Raw genomic sequence first — 20,075 nt, forward strand, 5'->3', positions numbered from 1 at the left:
GTATTCTGGGGCACTAGGGATTCAGACTTCAACATATGAATTTGGGGGTGGAGGCAGCACCATTCTACCCAAAACAAAGACATCCACACACAGGATGATTGTGTGTGTTATGTGTGTGTGGGTCTGTGTGTTGTCACTGCACGTGACAACATGTGGCTTAAAGATTCTGGCTTAAAGATTCCGTCTTTTGTAGTTTTTTTTGGTGGTGTTGGGGAGAATGGTTTCCACCAGTGATAGCAAGATGGGTGATGGGAAAGTGGTTCACACAAAGGACTTTGGTCCTTTCCCAACCAAGACGGTATGACGGGAGTCAAGGGAGAATCTAGATCTATTACCATCTATTGGAATAAGCGTCTACCAGGAGGTAGCTTGCGCCTGAGCTGGTTATCCAGTACCAGGATGTTTGCTGCTATATTCAGTGCCTTTGGGTCTAATAACAAAAAGCCCACTCAGTGTGGTGTAGACAACAGGGAGATTATCACCTGCTGTGATCCCAAAAGCCCAGAGGCAAGACAACTCCCAGGTTGATTAACTCACTGACGTCATCCAAGACCCAGGGTCCGCCCACCTTTTTGCAGGTTGTTGTTGGTCCTCTGTCCTGCCTCCCTGTGTTCACAGGAGGGCTCCACTGGTTCTACAGCCCCGCTCCAACGCTCCAACACAAGTCCGAAGGTCTGACCAGCAAATGCCATGAGTGCCTTTAAAAGAGGCCCCGCAGACTTCCTCTCACAGCGCATTGGTCAGGATTGTGTCACTGGGGGAGGAAATGGACTTGCCACGACTAGCTCTGACTTAATCAAGCTTTTTGCTCTGCGTCGTTGTCGGGAGGGGCCCAGTTGCCCTTGATGCACACTGACTGCCCTTACCTTAAGCAGAATCGGGGTAATGTTGGCAAGGAAGAGGGGGTGGGGAAAACAACTGGGGAAAGCGACTCACAAAGTCCACCACACGGGGCCCTGGATCGAGTGGAAGGACAGGCTGCTTGCTGTGGCCGGGTAGAGGTGGGGGCGGGGGACATGGGGCGCGCAGCAGCTGCGGGGGCGAGCAGGAGCCCTGCGTAGAGCCGGCAGTCGATACCTTCTTAGAATAACAGTTCTCATCAGGCACTGGGTCTGACTTTAAGCTGACAAATGATTTTCCTTCACAATAAAAGTACAAACAGAATCCTAATTAATGAATTTGCCAATAGCTGTTGCCTATTTTATGGGCCTCAGCCCAGATTCAGTCTGTGGACAGGATGAGTGAGTGTGTGTGTGTGGATTGGGCCATAAATCACCCAGGGCTCAGGACAAGGGCAGTGTGGTTGGCATCTTCCCATAGCAGCCCTTCCAGAGGGGGCTGAGATGGCCACAGCCACCACAATAGCCATGAGAACTGCAGGCACGCACGGGAGACTGGTGATAGCAGACACTGGCCCTAGCTCCGGCTTGCGGAGGCTGCTGCTGTTTGTGGTGGAGAGGACGAACAGTTTCCTTAACGGTCATTGGCCCCGTCTCTCATTGCCTGTGGGTGGGTGCTTCTCCTCCTGCCATTTCTACCCAGGGACAGGCCACGGGGCCATCCATGATCTACCTGGTTTTGAAGAAGTGCCCGAGAGGGGTCATTCTGGTTGGGTGAGCTGTGCGCCGTGTCCTTCATTCAATGACCACGTGTCTGACTCTGTGCTGGGTGCCGTGGAGGAGCAGGAAGGGCCACGGTGCATGAAGGGGTCCAGGTCTTGTTCTTGGGGGGGCTCCATGATCTCGCCTGGGTGCCAGTCAGAGGGACCGAGGCGGAGGAAGAACTTTTTGCTGGCCCTTTGTTTTTCGTGGAAGCCCACATAAGGGGAGGTGTGGTGAGGCCCACTCTCCGGTTATGCAAAAGGCAGTTTTGATAAGACTGTGGGACAACAGACGTCAGACACCCAAGTGCGTGTGAGACGCGCGCCCTCGTGAGATTCGCATCCTGAGAAAAGTGCTGACGTTAGTGATAGCACGGGTCACTGGCGTTTTGAAAAAGCTCCCCAGGTTAATTCTGATATAATCATCCCTTCCTCTTTACCCAGTCCCACCTCTCACACTGCCTCAGGAACCATTGCCAAATTGCAGGAAAATAACTAATAACCTCTCACACGCTTAAAGACATTTTCTCTGCTTTCAAAGGCCTTCTGCCTCCTGTTACCTTTCATCCGCCAGCACAGGCCTGTTTCCCAACTATGGTTAATGATTAACAATTTGTTTAGCATTAACTGAGCTTCCCAATTGTTTGGCTCCATATTTGCCCAGCCATTCACTACAGTGCTGCAAAAACAATTCTTTGCCTTCACACAACATCAATAAATTAATTTCCTTTATTTTTGTCCTTGATGTGGCTGAGACGGCCCAGTGTTTCGTTTGCAGTACCTGGCCCTTGGTATTTCTCTTGCCTTCCCAGGAGGGAGATTAACTGTGCAGGTTGGCACGCACAGGAATCGCCCTTAGACGAACCCTCACGAAGTGACCTTACCTCAGAAGACATTCCTATCTTCAGGAGCAGACACTGTTGACAAGGCTTCCCATCTCTGTCTATGTCAGTGCCATTTAAATGCTTCGTTTCCTTCAAAATCTTAGAATGACTACCACTTAATCCTGTCCACTTACAACAGTACAGTTTCCACGTTCTTTTCTAACTCCGTCTTTTGTGATGGTTGTTCATCGGGAAGTTCAACATGGCCGCCATTACTGCGGCTTTCCTAAGAGTCTTCTCTGACGGTCTTCATTTCCCCTTGCTACAGTGGGCTTAAAGTAGGCTCTTGGGGCTGGGAGTTTGAGTCCCAACAATGCCCTGCAGACACCATGGTCCCATGTCTTGGCTGGTCTCTCTGGCAAGGCGAGTCTCAGTGATCTGCCACTTACAGCTGCTAGTTACTCTGGGACTCTGTTTCCTCATCTTTAAAAATGTTCTCGTGAGGAGGGAACTGATAATAGTTGTAAGTACCTAAGAGTGTGTCTGGCATATCACAGGGACTAAAATTAAACCATTTCCATTCCATTTCTGAGCAGGGCTACCCACTTTCCATTGCCAGAGTCTGCATCTCCCGGTTTGAGGGCTTTCTCCTGTCACCAGAATTCTCTCTGGCTGTGTGAAAGATCTGAAGTGCCGAGGAATAAGAGGTTCCTGGGACAGCCCACAAACAAGGACTGGGAGGAGTCCGTGTGTGTGGGAGGACCCTGTTCCCTGCTCTGGGGTGGGAGAACTCTGACAGGGGTGCTTGACACTGTTTCCCAGAGGCCTTTAGAAGGATTGAGCTCTGGTTGCGCATTGCACTGACTTGCTTGAAAACTCACCCTTTCTAGCCCATTTCCTGTCTCCCCCATATCTCTTAGTAACTGCACCATTTCCCCCGTTCAAGGCAGAAACGTGAATGTTATTCCACCATATCCAGTCATCATCGCTAACAAATATTTATTGAGCTCCTTTAGTGGGAGTACTATTCTGTATGGACACCCCGGGCACAAGTGTCTTTGCTTTAGTGGTGTTTCTTCTCTCATCCCTCATGCCCTCCTCACCTCACACCAGTCTACCCACTTCCCTGCTGACATCTTCCAGAAGGGACTTCTAATGACTCTTCATCTCTCCCTATCTTTGCTCAAAACCCATCCACCACTCCCTGCTGGCTGCTGGATAAAGTTGGAGCAACACAGCTGGGTAGGGAAAGCCCTGAATCTCCTCATCTAGGTATTAATGACCCAACTTCTCCATCCTTCGCTGCTTCTTAGAGTCACTGCAGCTTACCATGGCTGTGTCTTGGCTCATACTAAATTCTACCCATACCTTTGGGGTTTAAGCTACATCCTACTTCCTTCACTGCAGCCTGGACCCAGTGGGAAGGAGGCCCTCCCCTGATTCTTGAAGCACGATTGGAAACACTCAGCCAGACTCATTTACTCCGTAAAGCATCATGTCCCAGGCACCATCCTTGATACCACTGGGTAAATATTGATGAACGAAATAAATGTGGCCCCTGCACTCATGGAGCCCACAGGACAGTGGGACAGGAGACAAAGATCAAATAATCATGGAGATGTGGAAATTATAAATCATCTCAAAGATGATGAGGATTCGACAAGTTGTTATCAGAAAGCCAAGCAAGGTGGGACCTAATTTCAATGGGAAGTGGTGGGTGTTCAGGTGAGACCTTCTGAGACATGAGGTATGAGTAGAAATTAGCTAGAATAAGGGTAGAAAGTAGTCTAAGTAGAATGAGTCTCTCACAAGAAGACAATTAAGTTAGGAGGCACTAAAAAAGGCCATGGGGTTAGACTTGGTGAAAAAAGAAGAGGCATAACGGATGTAGGGTGGAAATAGTTGTCAAGGGCCAGTTTACTCAGAGTCTCAGAGTCTGCACCAGTCAGGTTTCTGTTGCAATAATGCTGCTTAACAAACAGCCCCTATGTCTTTGTGGCTTACGACATCAAACATTTATTTCCCCACTCTGAGGTCTTCTGATCGGCTGCAGTTCAGCAGGGCTCAGCTGTGGCTCTACAGGCCAAGGCTGGGCTCCTGGCTTTGGGTTGGGCTCAGGGCTTACTCACATTTCTCTCATCCTGGGACCAAGACCAGAGGAGGAACAGGTACCTGTGGCAGGCTCTTCTTTTGGCTGAGCATAGACTCGAGAGAGCAACTAGAGACAACGCCTCTCAAGGCCAAGGTTTGGAACTGGCCCATGTTATTCTGTCCACACTCCAATGGTCAAAGCCAGTGGTAGGGCCCAAGTCAGGGGACTGGTCCACTAAGAGGCATATGGTCAGATGGCTGAAAGGGGTGGGGGTGGAATTCTGTCTCAGAGAGAACACTTGGTGGTACGATAGTCCTGCCCGACACCAGCTGGAAACCTTTGTGCATTCCTTTCATCCTTCTTGAATGTTTCTTCTCTAATACTTGAAGGAGTGCATTTCCGTACACATCTATGTACACAGAAACCTAGAATTTTTGCAAATGTTTGAACACAACTGGTATCCGGTTGGCCATGTTGTTCTGTGGCTGTCTGAGTTTTATTTCTTTTTCTTTATTTTCTTTTAAAGAGATTTATTTATTTATTTATTTATTTTAGCGGGGAAGGGCAGAGGGAGAGAATCTCAAGCAGACTTCCTGCTGAGCATGACCCTGAGATCACAACTGGAGTCGAAATCAAAAGTTGGATGATTAACCGACTGAGCCACCCAGGCATCCCCCGAATTTTATTTCTTTAACAAAGACTACCTTGAGCTCCAAGCCAACACTGGGAAGGTCACACCATAATATTTTCGATGCTGGGGGTCTCCAAACCCTTATTTTGGTGTTGCTTAGAAAGTGTGAGGGTGGTCCAGGATAATAAGCTCTGTACTCATGTGATAATATTTCCAGTCCTTCATGCTTTTCTGGAACCCGGACACGTTCTGATCAAGAAATAAAGTCTATGTCCCCTCCCCTTGATCCCAGGGGTGGTCTTTGGGACTGCTTTTACTGAAAGAGAAGGGGCACTGTGTGACTCCTGAGCGCGAGCTGTGAAGGAGTATTTAGGTACTGCCTGGATCTCTCTTGGGACGCTCGTCCTTGACGCCTGGACGCCATGCTGTGAGGAAGCCCAGGGTATAGGCAGAGGCTCGTGTGCTGAGGAAATATGGCTCCTGGTCCTCAGCTTTGGCTAAGCTCCATGCTAACCACCAGCCCCAACTTGCCGGCCATACGAGCCACGTCACCCAGCCATGTAGAAGGCGACCGCCCCAGTCCCCAGGTGACTTCTGTGGTACAGAGACAAGTCTTCCCTGCCAGGGGACCTGTTCAAACAACAGATTCAGGTGCTGAAGGAATGATTGCCATGTGTTTTGAGCCTCTGGATTTTGGCATGGCTTACCATGCAGCAAGAGATGTCTGGAACAGGGTCGCCTGGGTGGCTCAGACGTTAAGCTTCTGCCTTCGGCTCAGGTCATGATCTCGGGGTCCTGGAATGGAGCCCCGCATCCGGCTTCCTGCTCAGGGCAGAGCCTGCTTCTCCCTCTCTCCCCAAACCCCTGCTTGTGCTTTCTTTCCCTCTCTCTCTCTCAAATAAATAAAGAAAATCTTAAAACAAACAAAAAAAAAGCTGTCTAGAACCTCTACTTCTTGGAATCGGTTCCAGGTGGAAAAGGAAGCCGTGACAAGGCTGAGTCCCCATACGTGAATTCAGAAGGCCCCAGTTTCCCTTGAAGAGGGGCCCATGCCCCCACAGCCTAGGGCTGTCCGGAGTCTGAGTGTGGAGCTGCAGTGACCCCAGCTGTGAACACTGGGGTGGGGGTGGGGGGCTCAGCACGGCCAGCCTGGCATGAAAGAGCACAAGGAATAGGAGAGGCAGTCCCCAGGGGAAGTGATGGCTTTGGTTGTAAATATGCAGTGCGTGAGGAGGTTCGGGGAATGGTTACAGCTGGTGGAAAGAGCGCGGGGTGAGGAGGTGGGGGCCCCGGTCCAGACCCCCGAGTCTGACAAACCACCAGTGTGACTTCATATGTTACCATGCTTCCTTGGGCCCCTGTGCTGCGGGTGCTGGATAAAATACAAGCATCCTGGAGTAGGAGTTGAATTTCAGATAAACAAATGAGTAATTTTTATTTTAAGTATGTCCCAAATATCCCAGGGGACGCACTTACACTAAAAAACGAGGCATTATTTATCCGAAATTCAACGCTAACTTGGCAGCCTGTATTTCTACTTGCTAAATCCAACCACTGTACCCGGTGGCCACATTTATAAAACTGGGGACTTAGCGTGGCCTCCAAGGCAGCCATGCCTCGAGGCAAAGCCGGCTATGGATCCACGACCTACCTGGGTGCGAACCCAGCTCGACACGGCCAAGCTTCCAGCCTCATCTGTAAAATGGGAATAATAATGGCCATTCCCTCCCAGGCAGGTCTCAAGGGTTAAGTGAGATCATGTGTGCAAAACGCTTAAGTGCCTGTGCAGAATCAAAGGGAGGTGTTCTTATTACTCTGGCTGGTGCTCTAGTGCTACGGGTCACAGGCGAGCGTTATCAGGCAACAGGCATCTTTGGAAACTTTGTGCAGAAGGCTGCACGCGTGTGCACATGCGTGCGAGGCACATCTAGGTAAAGAAAGGAGGTTCCAGCCCCGCCCTCCAGTGCACCTCGTGTTCAGCCAGCAGCTGGAGAACGCATCCCACTACCCACTGTGTTCAACTCCCACAGTTAATAACACTGCGGAATGAGGGTTGTGGATACATTCTCCCTTCCTCGGCATCTTTGTGGGCAGGTTTTTAATTTTAAGCCGGAGAAAACCCATCAGGTATTTGAGGCTCCTGGGGGGCAGCTAATGCTTCCTGTCAAATGCTCACCCTGGGGTGCTTTGTTACCCTGACACCTCCCGAACTCGGAGTCAGCAGCAAATTGCAGGACAAAATTCTTATGCTGCAAGTTTATTGCATATTCATAGAATTTAGGCCATTAGGCGACATTAGTTTTTTTTTTTTTTAACTTTTTATTGAAGTGTAACCTACATTCAGAGAAGTGCACATATCCTCGGTGTACGCTTGATAAATTCTTACAAGCAGAAAGCACCCACCGAGGAGCACCCAGGTCAGGACACGGAACATTGTCAGCCCTCAAGGAACAGCCCCCGCCATGCCCTCTCTCCAGCACCGCTTCCTCCCTCCCCCCGCCTGGGGGAGCTTTCCTGACTTCTACGCATGCTGCTTCTCCGATCTCTGAAGCTTACATAAATGGAATCAAACATCCTTTTTTGGGTCTGGCCTCTTTTGCTCAACAGTAAGATGGTGAGATGTATCCACTTTGTTCCAAGTGTTTGCAGCTTTTGGTCCTCTTTGCTGTTGGCGTGTACTTTTCCATCCCATCATCACTGGGCTTTGGGTGGGTTCGCCCGGCTGTCAGCATTCTAGAGCGTGGCTCCTGGCAGAGAGTTGTAACGCCTACTGTGGGGAGCCAATGAGACCTGATGGTCATTCATAATCTCACTCGGCTACTCTTGATTGCGACTCAGGCCATGACCTTGGGGTCGTGAGATCCAGCCCCGCCTCGAGCTCTGGGCTGGTGCAGGGATCCTGCTTCAGATTCTCCCTGCTCTCTGTCTCCTTCTCTCAAAAAAAAAAAAAAAAAAAGAGAGAGAGAGAGAGAGAGAGAAACCTAAGGCTGAACATATGAAAGAAACAGTTGTGCAGTTGTGGAAGAAATTAGCAAAGTGGCAATGAGAAAGGGAAATTTTGATTTTAACCTGTGAGCTAACCTCTGTCAGAAATTCCCCCTCACTCTTCCTGGTGGAAACAGGTGTGTAAGGCACAGACTGGACTGTGACCCATGAACCCCCTGGGAATCTGGTTCAGTTGCAGGTTCTGATGCGGGAGGTCATGATGGAAGCTGAGATTCCGTACAAGCTCTGGGTGGTGCGGCTGTGCCTGGTCCCAGGACCACACCTGGAGTAACAAGGGCCACCCATGCCAGGAATCACTGTCCGATTGCTCATGGCACATCTGCTGACAGGCCCAGGGGGGCTAGGGAAGTGAGGGAAGAACTTGCGGCAGCAGGGCAGTGGGATGAGAAAGCAGTGCGAAGGCCAGGCTCTGGAATCTAGAAGAACAGTGATCACACCCTGTGTTACTAGTTGTGTGACCTTGGGCAGGACACCTAAGGCCCCTGAGCCTCGGTTTCCCCATTTGTGACACGGAATAATAGTGCCCACATGGCAGGGTGTTGTAGGGAGTACCTCCTGGGAACTGAGCACATACCGGGTCACTGATAAATGTTGGTTATCATTATTCTTGATGTGATCTCAAATAATTTTTAGGTGTGTGAGGCAAAAATACATAAAATCGCGCCAGTACGTGTGTATAAAAGGTCACAGTTTATGTCAAGGAGCTCACAGTCCAGTAATGCAGGCCAAAGATGCATTCTTCCAATAAATAAAGTGTGTGTGTGTGTGTGTGTGTGTGTGTGTGTGTGTGTGTGTGTAAGATATTGTGGGGAACCTGAGGACCGGGCAAGTATCTCTCTGGAGTGGACCAGAGAAGGCCTTATGGAGGAATGAAAAATGGGTTTTGAGGGGTGAGCAGGAGCCTGCAAGGCAGATAAGGCAAAGAGTAGGCTAGGGGGGAAAGGTGTGGCCATTCCGTTACGGGGGATAGCATGTGCAAAGGCACAGAGCGGACCTGGTTGTACATGAACTGTTGAGAGGTTAGGAGAGTGGATAGGGAACCTGACCCAGAGGGTCTTGACTGCTACACCGAGGGCCAGTTACATGCCCCCAGCAAAACTGTAAGAAAGGCCGTGAGTCCCCTGGTCTTCTTTTCTGGGCCTTTCTTCCTCCTTCGAGGAGATTCCACCCCCTACTCGGAGCTTTGGTGTGCCAACATGCCGACAATTCTTCCTTGCCCCTGATGAGGTGTGCTTTTAGGAGCCTATCTGAGATGTACCCCATGACTCAACCAGGGGTCCCTGACTGGAAGGCAAGATTGGATTTAGAAGTAGGGGCCCACAGCATGGGCTGTCTGCTTACTTGGACCCCTTCCTGCAAACTCCAGGGTGGGCCTGGGCAGGCCCCACACCTTTAGTACCCTTTGCTGCCCACCCATCCCCATGGGAAGTTGCTGCCTTTTGAGACACTCCAGGCCTGAGCCCAGAATGTGACTTTCAGTGGCCCCACAGGGACGGGCAAGACGCCCTTCTCGGTGCTTCTGAACGGAGGCAGAACAGTGCTCCTTCTGCCCACTGGTCACCTCAGCCCGCGAGTGTGCAGGCACAAGCCAGGAGGCTGAGGACACTGTTGGGTTTGGCTCTTGTGAGTGGGCTTCGGGCCAAGGCTTTCCGTCCAGCCGGCCCTTGCCGGTGGTTAGACCGGCAAGGGCCTCCTCAGGGAGGAGGACAGGCAGGGCCTCTGGACCCTAAGCCAGGGCCAAGCCAGCTCCCGCTGTCTGTCCTTGGTGCCTCCCAGGACAGGGGACACAGGGCAGGGGAGGTTTGGCTAGACACCGTCTCCTCGGGGCATTCATACCATCTTGATTTTGAAGTAACAGAAACATTTTGCGAAACAAAATCGTACTTATCTGCAACTGCAGTCCTCAGATTGGCTGATGGGGTGCAAAGTGGAGGCCTACGCCCAGCCTTGGCCTCCCCCGGGCCCCCTTGGGCAACCCCCAACCCGGCTTTCAGCCCAACCCCTCACTCTTCTGCTGAGAAAGCTGATGTCCATGTAGGGCTGGGGGAGGTCACAGAGAGGCAGAGGTGGCAGGAATCCGGGTCCGCTGTCTCTTGGAGCCCGCCTCAGGGGGACCAAAGTTCTCCGCCCAGTGCTGTATGGAGAAGAGAGGCAGGTTCAGTTTCTTGAGCCCCAGGAGGCCTCTGGTTCTGAAGTGGGGGAGCATCAGAGCTAGAGGACGGCTGGGCGCTGGCTGCATGGCCGTGGGGCTGCTGGGCAGTGGGTGCAGAGGGCCACTCTCTGTGCCTCTCCCTACTGGCCACAAAGCCCCTTCCACCTCCCCTGACTGACAGGACCCCTTCCTTCCAGCCCCCCCTCCTTTGGCCGCGTTCCGCTCCTCCTCTATCTTCCCCGGCCATTAGACGGGAAGCTGCTACATTAATGTCCCTTCTTCATTCTGAGCAGGCCAGTGCGATCACTGCCAGGCTTTTTCCCCCTCCTAATGATTTGTCCTGGCAGCAGAAATATTACAGCGATGATTTCATGTAGAATTTCATTTGCTGGGGTTTTTTTTTTTAATCCCTTGAAGAAGGGGCTGAGCGATTAATGGGTCTTTTCGAGATCAAAGCTCTACGTGGCAAAGAGCGAATAATAATTGTAGCTAACGTTGATTGGGGACTTCGCATGTGCCCAGCACTGTCTCACCGTCACAGCACCTCCGGGAGGTACGCACTGTCATCATTCCTACGACTGACGCACAGAGGGACCATGCTGTGGCCAGTGGTCCCGTAGCCCACGGTGATGGGACCAGGATTAGAAACGGAGGTGGCATGGCTGTTCTTCGTCACCTGGCTGTGTCCCCTCATGAAGGTGCAGGGAAAGATGGGGATGGGAAGCCCTAGAAGCCCGACACAAGTAGCTCTGGGTGCCCAGCCCACCCCGTGGGCAGCTACCAGTCAGGTCAGGCCAAATCCTAATCACCAGGGAGCCCAAGGGTTTCTGGTTCTGCCAGTCTCGCTGAGTGGGGACTGGGCACGGTTAATGTCCCCCCAGGTGGTGTGGCCTGGCTCATGGGCCCCCCAGAAGCCCAGATCCCCACCCTCACTTTTCTCCTGCCTGAGCAGATCGCTTCGTGTCTCAGTGTCCTCACAGACTTTCACAAGCTTTAAGATTGGCTACCATTTGGTAAGCATCTGCTATGTGCTGGGAACTCTCCAGAAAAATTGTCTATTCTTCATGGCAACCCAGAAACGTATGTCTTATTAGTCCCTTTTAAAGATGAGGCGTCTGAGGCTCAGAATCCACTACCTTGGCAAAAGGCCACCCGGCCAGTGGCTCTTGTTTCCAGCCAGACCTGCTTAAACGCCAGAGTTCGTGAGATTTTCCTTCTTGAGCTCACTTTCTTGAAGAGAAATATCTATGCATGCCAGACACTTCTCGGGAATTGTTTATTCGTGAAACACCCCTGCGATGTCCTGGCCCTGATCCCCATTTTACAAATAACGAAATAGGTTCAGAAAGCTTTTGTAGGTTGTCCGAGGTCACACAGCTCAGTGGTATCAGGTCCGGTTTTCAAACCTGGATCTATCTACCGCCAAGCCCTCCCTCTTTCTGTGATGTTGTACGTGCGCAACGATGGTTAGCTAAATGCAACCGTTCTCTGCGGGAGGTCATCTTGCTCTTTTTTGCCTCCCGAAGAGTGGAGAAAAGGGAACGTTTTAGAGCCGTAGTTGAAAGAAAGCAGGCAAGACACTTGGGATAACCTCTCGATTATGATAGTTCTAAGGCTCCAGAGCAAGAAGCCAGTAGGGGCTACGGAAGCCAGTTCATTTGTCTGTCCATCCATCCATCCATCCATTCGTCCATCCCTGTTCTGTGAGACAGGAGCAAGAGCCCTGGGGTGTTCTGCTGGTGTCTCTGCTCCACGTAAGTCTGTGTTGCCTGTCCTGGGTGTGACCGCAGGGCAGGGAGGGACCCCTGAAAGCAAGGGGTCATTCCGAAGGAGGACCTCCTGCCTCCATAAGAGAGGTTCTCCTCACTGTGCCCTCTCCCCCACGGGGCAGAAGGCAGGTCTCATGGAACATTCTAGGGACTGGCATGTCGGGACTCAGGGAGAGAGACATGAGGCCAGAGGACCTGGATTGGGGAGAAGGGTTGTCAATTTTGGGGGGTTTCCCAGAGACCCCCTCACCCTTCTGGACCTAGATTTTTTGCATGGGAAGGAGTCCCCAAGCATGTCTACATGGCAAAGGGGAGTTTAGGGTGTGGTGGGGGGCGGGAAGGAGGAGGAACAGGAAGACAGATCATTCCGGAATCCCACTTGGCTTTTGTGGCTGCTGGTTCCACTTTATGGATTAATATTTCCCCAAATCGCCAGCCTAGGATGATTGATCCAAAAGACCGTTCAGTGCATTTTGGGGATTCATCCTGCAAAATGTGCCCAAGAACCTCTTGTTGCTGCTGGTTCTGGTCCCACCCTGCACGGAGTTTCAGATCCTGTGGCGTGAGCCTTTTAAATTGGGATCTCCCCCTTCCCTAAACTCTCCATGGCCCCCAATTCCCTTGGAGAATCTTCAGTCCTCATGGCTTTATCTGCTACTTCTCCGATACTGCTTGACAGTGAGGCCTCTGCGGTGGCAGCCGGTATAATTCGGTTCAGCAAATATTTACTGGGCCCAACCGTGCCAGGCACCACTTGAGATCCGGGAGGCAAAAGTGGCTTGCAGCCAGCAACCTGGGTCTAAAGCCCGAGCCTCCCGTAACTGGCTGAGCAGCTGTGGCCCAGGGAACTCATGTTCCTTAACCTCGCCTACGGGGAGGCTGCCCTGTGTGCCCCTTTCCTGTGTGCTGGCTCAGGCAGCCCTTACCAGGCCCGCATCAGGTTGAGTTACAGCCCATTTTACAGATGATAAAACCGAGAGGCCTTGGGACTTGCCCATTTATCCTAGTTCACCCAGCTAGCCTGGTGGAGTGGAGATTTGCACTCCCATGGGTTTGATTTCAACATCCATATTTCTACAACATGCCGTGGACTTGCTTGGGCCAGCCAATTTCTCAGAGCCTCAGTTTCCCCAGATGTGAAATGGGAGGAATTTTTTTTTTTTTTAAGATTTTATTTATTTGTCAGAGAGAGGGAGAGAGAGTGAGCACAGACAGACAGAATGGCAGGCAGAGGCAGAGGGAGAAGCAGGCTCCCTGCCGAGCAAGGAGCCTGATGTGGGACTCGATCCCTGGACACTGGGATCATGACCTGAGCCGAAGGCAGCTGCTTAACCAACTGAGCCACCCAGGCATCCCAAGGGAGGAATTTTATTAGCAACCTTACACCCACATTGTGAGAATTAGGTGAGGGCTTTGGAAAATGTCAACTGGTGTTGTTTTTTCATGGTTATGATTATGAAGGGGAGTCTCTCGGGGTCCCAGGAAACTACTCTACTCTGCAGCGTAACTGATCATATGACCTTATTGCAACCTCAGGAAATCCCTTCCGGAGTAGGCACCTGTGACCCTTGCAGCAAGTGGGCTGCCTGGTCCCCTCCCCACTCTGGCATCCTGCCATAAGCATGGGACCCCCACAGCTGTCCATTACTTCTGTGCTCGGATTCCTTAGAGACCCATGGGGGTATCCTGGGGAGGAGGAGAGTCAGATGAACCACGGAATGTTCAAGGAGAGCCTTCAATATGATCTGGTGAAACTCCAACCCCATCGAGATACACGTATGGAAGCTGAGGCCCAGAGAGGGACAGGAGCTTGCCCAAGATCACACAGCTGGTTAGCGACAGAGGTGGGATGCCCAGGCAGCTGTTAGGACTCTTCCGGTGGGACTCAAGATCTGCCGATTGTGTTCACGTGTCACCTTCTCCAGCACATCAGCTCCAGGCCCCAGGACCCTGGGAAGGTATCTGTGGGGGATGGGTGGGGGGAGAGAAAGCAGAGGTGAGGAGGGCATGGGGAGGGAGGGAGGGAGGTCCAGGCACTGTCTTCTGAAAACCACTGGATCCGGGAGCTGAAGATATAATCCGGGGGCTCCCTAAACTGGCCAAGGACCCCAGGAAGCCCACCTGTAGCAAGCCAGGGGTCTGGCCCTGGAATCTGTTTATAAATGAGCTCCCTGGGTTCCCCAAGCGCTCTTGCTCTTCGGGGGCCACGCCCCTCCCTTTGACAGAGGAGCACCTCCAGGAGGAGCAGGTCCCACTGTCGCCAGCAACGGGGTTGGTCCCGGCCCCTTCCCCTGCCTCCGTGTGTCTGGTTGACCAGCGTCCTCTGTGCTCACCGCCACCGCGGACCCCATAACAAACACACGGGGCCCAGGCCTGGAAGATCTATTAGTGGCACTCCTGTCACCGCCCGCAGAGCGGGAGGAGAGGCAGCCAAATGCTGTGCTAATTATTCTAGCTTCCAGCAGGGTCTCGGAGGTCCCAGCCATGGTAAATCTTAACTTTCATGCTATGGTGCACTGGGATGCAATTTACTTCAAAGAGAGCATAAATCCCCACTGCGCCGTGTATCAGAGGAGTGTTACATAAAAGTGGCCCATGTGCTTCCCACCCTGGCTGCCTGCGCTCTCCCCCACTCCCCTCCCTCCCTCCCCCTCTCCTTGTAAGTTTGAAAAAGGCAGCCCGCGGTTGGCTACACATCTCGCACGCAAAAACATTTATACACACGTCTGCTCCCAGCCTTATAAATCACCAGGCTTGGCGACTTGGCAGTGGGAACACAGGCGAGCTCTATTTTTACCAGCACAGGCCGCAGACAGCCCCCGGGGCCCCTCCTTTCCTTACAGTGACACCTTCTGGAGCAAGCTTCGGCCCAAAGCAGCCTTTCCGCTCTGGACCCATTTCTCAGGCTTTGGAAGCTGGTCACAGACCCTGGCCTGGTCCTCTCCCAGGCCTCGGGGAAATTCCTCCAGCAACAAAGTCCCCACCCCCAGGAGGCCCCGCCCCCACGTCCCTGTCCCTAAGCGGTCTTGTCCCAGAGGGGCAGGCGGGCATCACTGACGTCATGGTGAATGTCCACACAGGCTAGCACGGCTCATTAGGGTGTCAAGGGATCATGGGAATCGGGGAGGGGGCTGTCTACCCACTCCCCGCCCCTGGTCCCCCAAAGTGAGTCCCTCTTCCTCCCACACAACCGCCTGGCCGGGAGGGGGTGGGGTAGGGAGGCTGTCCAGTTGTGTTTCAGGCAATTACTTCCCCGTGAAAGACATCTGTTATCTCTACACACACACACACACACACACACACACACACACACACACACACGGGATGAGCAGCCCGTGTGGTCGATGCACAGGCCTTGTGAATCCTGGCATTGTCATCCCGGCCCCGGCTGGGAGCCGGGGAGGGTGGCAGGGGATGCAGTGAGACAGAGGCTAGTCTGTCTCCTGTCGCCTGACCCCCATTCCCCCAGGATTCCCTCCCCCAGACCTCTCCGGAGGCAGCCGGGTCAAGTTGAATGCTCCTAATATCATCCTCGGGATCTATTCTCGTGGCTTCTCTCCCCTTGCAGCTGCTACCGGTAGCCGGGCGGGCTGCAGGCTGCTGAGATGGGGATCCCGGCAGCCTGGGATAGGAGTGGGGGGCTCTGCGGGTGGCTATGGCGAGCATAACCCTCCCTCCTGGTGGGCCCAGAGCTGCCTGGAAGCCCAGGGCACCTGGCGGAGCCCGCTGGATACCGATGATGAGTGGGTCTCCCCTGAGTGCCATCCCTGGTATTCAGTGGTTTGTGAAAAATGCCCCCTTCACCGGTCACACACTGGTGACCCTGGGCCCGTTACGGGCCCTCTGAGCCTTGGTTCCCTTAGCCTTAGAAAGGACAGGGCTGCATGGGGGGAGTGGATTCCCTGGGCCAGAAGCTCCCTGCCAGGCCAGACTTGGGATCCCTCTTCTACAACCCATGTCAACACTGTATAAACGTCGAGTGTTTTTCAGAGTCACTGGGCAAGCTACCAGGTGCGTCCTGGGTCCGGAAGTGGAAAACAAGCACCTTGGACCTGTGTCTAGCCAAGAACTCGGTCTACCAGCTCAGCTATGCTACGGCTTTCTATTTCAACATCTCCTTCCTCAGGACAGAAGCCCTGGGAAGGAGTCATCGCCTCACCCAACCTGCATTCAGGCTTTGACGGTGGGAGGAGAAGAAAGAGAGAAATGGTTTCGTGCCTCCCACTAACCAGGATCCCCCACTGCCTGGCCCGTGGAGAAGGCTGCTTTCTCCAGGCTGGCCTCCTGCTTCCCTCTTCTCCCCACACTCTGCACAACGGCCGCCATGTTCTCTGCACCCGGAATGGGGCTGTCACATGGCTCATCCTTTTCCATCGACTTTGGAAGAAAAATGTCAGGGAGAGGGTCTGAGAGATCTTCAGGGACCCTCAGTCGGGTGCCTTGCCTTCCCTCCCTTCCCCTCCCCTCTCCTACCCCTCCCCATCCCAAGCATGGCTTTGAGGCCGCTGATCCTGACGGGAGGAGGTTGTCCTAGTGTCCCAGCGGCATTGAACACCAGGTGAAGGTGGAGGTGGGGGGCCGTCGGAAAGTCAGCCCTGTGCGGCTTTTGAAACCTGGCAGCAAATTCTTTGAGACTTTTCCAACATGGCCCTTCCCCTTGTACCTAGGTGGGCTTGTGACGGCTTCAGCCCAAAAAGCACACTACAAGAGTGATACCGTGTGACTTCTAAGACTAGATCCAAAAAGGCCACGCCAGTTCTGTCTTCTTGGCTGAACAGCCCTGCTTGGCGCCCCATGCTGCCATGTGGGAAGCCCGAGTATTGGTTGCCGTTGGGCCATGCGGAGGCCATGCAGGCCACGCAGAGAGGCTGCGCGTGGATGGGACGATCCGCAGTCTGGGTTGAACCCAGCTTTCGAGTCATTTTAGCACGAGTGAAAGAGCTTCGGGATGATTCTAGCCCCTGGCTCTTGGGTCACCCCTTGGCCATTTGGGTCTCCCCTAGTGAGAGCTTAGACGTGGCGGAACAGAGTCAAGCTGCCCCAGCCCTCCCCCTGTCTGGATTTCTGACCCACTGAATCCAGGAGCATATTAAAATGTTTGTTCTTTATACCATGAGGGTTGGATGGTTTGTTAAACGGAAAGAGATAACAGGAACAGCCTTCTCAGCCCGGGGTCCTGCCTGACATCCAGCCTAATGTATGAAGACATGGACACCTGTTTTCCATAAAGGAAGCAGGAAGTTTTCTAGAAGCCCAAGAATGGCACTGGGCCAAAGGATCTGCTGTGTGGACGGCACGCTTAGCCCCCAGGCTGCAGAATTATGCCGGGTTCCAGAGGGCAGACCTGGCAGCGTGACCTCCGGGTTAGCCTCCGTGTTTGAGTGAGACCCAGGAGTCCATGATTTCCTTGGTGCTGTTCAAGTCTCATTTCATTTCCTGTGTGGCCCTGGGTCTTTCTGGCTGCTGTTGGGGAAAAGGAAGATGTCCTGATCCTCTTCTTCTCCCCCGGTTTGTAGCTTGGCCGTAGGGAGGATGGTTCTCGGGCACAAGGGGAAATGAGAGCGTGTGAACATGCAAGAGTGAGAGCAAACACACATCTTTTTGTGGTTTATCTATCAAAGGACAGAGGAGGAATTCCCACCAGGGCACCAAAAATGTCACCTGGCCCTGTGATGTACAGGCCTTAGCGGCCACTCTCTAACTTCACAAAGGAGTGGGTTGGCGGCACTTGGCTGCCCGTAACTAGAATCAGCCTGCGGGGCTCTGCTTCCTCCAATTCACAAGGAAATCAGACCTGCTTTCTCCACCCTTTGCAATCTTCAAAAGAGTGACCCTGCATTCAATATTTAAGTGCATCATGGGCTGTCCCACGATGCATTTATTTATTTTTTAAGATTTTATTTATTTATTTGACACACAGAGAGAGAAATCACAAGTAGGCCGAGAGGCAGGCAGAGAGAGAGGGGGAAGCAGGCTCTCAGATGAGCAGAGCCTGATGTGGGACTTGATCCCAGGACCCCAAGATCATGACCTGAGCTGAAGGCAGAGGCTTAACCCACTGAGTCACCCAGGCGTTCCCCACAATGCATTTAAACAGTTGCTGGATTGAGGGGCACCTGGGGGGCTCAGTGGGTTAAGCCTCTGCCTTCGGCTCAGGTCGTGATCTCAGGGTCCTGGGATTGAGCCCCACATCGGGCCCCCTGTTCAGCAGGGAGCCTGCTTCTCCCTCTCCTTCTCCCCCTGCTTGTGTTCCCACTCTTTCTGTCTCTCTCTCTCTGTGTCAGATAAATAAATAAAATCTTTTTTTTTTTTTTAAATAAACAGTTGCTGGCTGGTATCATCACACAACAGGATAGTCCAGCTCAATTTTACATACAAAACTCAGTTGGTGACAAATTCCCATTTGTCTGGTCCTTGACCATGGCACACTCTGCGTTTGATCCCCGAAGTGCTCGGAAGCCTGGAATGATGAATCGTTTGCCACAGAGCGAAAGATCACAACCCCGACTTGAAAACACAAATCTTCTTAAGCTTGTTTTGGCTTGCTGTCCATCGTAACTTGGCAGTGCTCATCTTCGAAGGGACACCTCTTGGCTAAGCGGTAAACTTGACCATGAGCAAGAACCCCATAAGCCACTAAAGTTTGATTAGTTGGGATCAAGATTTAGAAATGAGACTGTGGAGAGGAGGAGAGGGACAATTCAACTCCCTGGAAGGATGGCGAGGTCTTCGGGAGGAGGAGAAGCCTTAGTAAACATGTTTCTGTCTCAGTGGCCCAGGAGGGAGGGTGGGTGGGTGGGGCCAGGGGGCGGGGTTTGGACTTGTAAATAACTGATGTCCTTCTGGTATCCATCCTCCTCCGTCATGTCCTAGGAAGCAGCCACCTGTCTTCCAGCTGTCTGGGACTGTCTGCTGGAGCAAGTGACATCACGGTGACCAGAAACCACCTCCCCTTTGTCTGGAGCAGTTATGATGTCATTTTCTCTGGCAGAGAAACAGGATGTTGGCAGCTGGGACTCCTCTGGGTCCTCCTGAAGTGATAATTGCCTTAGATTTTGTTATAAAGTGCAGCTGCTAATTATCTTGTTAAATCACAGCCATATACTTTTTGGATTTTTTTTTTCTTCCTTTGCAATCCATTTAAACAGTCTGGGAGAGTAAATAGAGCCACATACCCCAAACAAAAACAAAAACACAACCCAGACGCACACACAAAAATCTCTGCTTCTTTCAGACACCGTAAAAATAATTAAAAAAAAAAAAGAAAAAGGCCCAGATAGTACATAATTAGATTGCTTCCATTAAAAAGTCATCATTTCAACATCCTCATATAAATATCTGCACCCCATTGCATATTTTAAGCTATTGCATAATAAGCCCCCAAGTGAAAAACAGCAAAACTCATTTCCTGACCACAAAAGGAGAAAGGAGTCACTATGTGCTCGGAGTTCCAAGGAGAACTGGATTACATTCCTCCCACACAGGCTAGAGGGAGATGGAGTTCAGTGCTCTGGGGGAGAGAATTATGACAACACTTAACCGCTGTGACCCACGCTGCTCTGCGCCGCTCCGCGCCTCTCCACGCCATTGGCCATTAGACGCGCAGCTCCCACGGAGGTCAGAGGGAGGAAGAGGAGGCCCTGGCCCCCTCCATTTGGAAACCCTGCCCTGAGTTCCAGCATCAACAGGTGAAGGAGCATTAGGTGCGGCCTGAGCATCTCTGCCATTTCTCTTGATTGGTCATTTCAGGCTTCTGATCTGTGAGGTTCTGCTGGAAGTTTGCCAAGTGGGGCCAGAGAATGAAGGTGGGCACCACCTTCATATGTATCCATGCCCAAGACACCTACAATCCTACCACCATCTCCCTTCTTCTTTACCCTCATGAGGGATGCCTGGCTTGTCCCCTACTGTCTGGCACTGCAAAGGCAGCTATGATGGACAGCCTCAGTCATGTCCTGTCATGAACCATGCAAGAGTTTCTTGGGGGAAATTTGGGGGATT

The sequence above is a fragment of the Mustela nivalis genome (assembly GCF_964662115.1).
Source record: "Mustela nivalis genome assembly, chromosome: X".
Taxonomy (NCBI): Eukaryota; Metazoa; Chordata; class Mammalia; order Carnivora; family Mustelidae; genus Mustela; species Mustela nivalis.